The following is an 844-nucleotide window of genomic DNA, read 5'->3' on the forward strand; positions in this document are numbered from 1 at the left end:
TACTGGTAAGGCATAGCTGTTTATTGCACTTGCCTTATTCGTTGGAGGTATTTGGCTGTGGCTCCTTTCCTTGTGACCTCATCGAGGTTGCCATTTGCTTGTGGTATTCCCAGGTACTTGTAGCTGTGCTCTATGTCTGCTATTGTTCCTTCTGGGAGTGATACCCCTTCTGTGTGGACGACCTTCCCTCTCTTTGTAACCATCCGGCCACACTTCTCTAGTCCGAATGACATCCCAATGTCAGTGCTGTAGATCCTGGTGGTGTGGATCAGTGAGTCGATGTCTCGCTCGCTCTTGGCGTCCAGCTTGATATCATCCATGTAGAGGAGGTGACTGATTGTGGCCCCATTCTTCGTCGGTATCCGTAGCCAGTCTTGTTGATGATTTGGCTGAGGGGGTTCAGGGTTAGAGCATCTCCTTGGTATATGCCACATTTGATGGACACTTGTGCAAGTGGTTTGCAAGTGTGCAAGTGGTTTGCGGTTGGCTTCAAGGGTGGTTTTCCACAGCCCCATCAACATTGATGTTGTACATCTCTAAGCATTCAATGATCCAGGTGTGTGGCATTGAGTCATAGGCTTTCTTGTAATCAATCCAATCGATGCACAGGTTGGTGTGTCGGGTTTTGCAGTCTCGGGCGACTGTGTGGTCTACAAGTAGTTGGTGTTTGGCTCCTCTGCTATTTATGCCGATGCCCTTCTGTGTCGTGCTCATGTATTTATCCATGTGGCCGCTATGATGCCTGACATGAGCTTCCATGTTGTAGAGAGACAGGTTATTGGCCGATATAGTGTCAGGATTGTACACCCTTCAGTTAACCATTCAGGTTAACTGAATATATATA

This window comes from Poecilia latipinna, unplaced genomic scaffold, assembly GCF_001443285.1.
Source record: "Poecilia latipinna isolate Pla-1442-1.1 unplaced genomic scaffold, P_latipinna-1.0 Scaffold4512, whole genome shotgun sequence".
In the NCBI taxonomy this organism is placed as follows: Eukaryota; Metazoa; Chordata; class Actinopteri; order Cyprinodontiformes; family Poeciliidae; genus Poecilia; species Poecilia latipinna.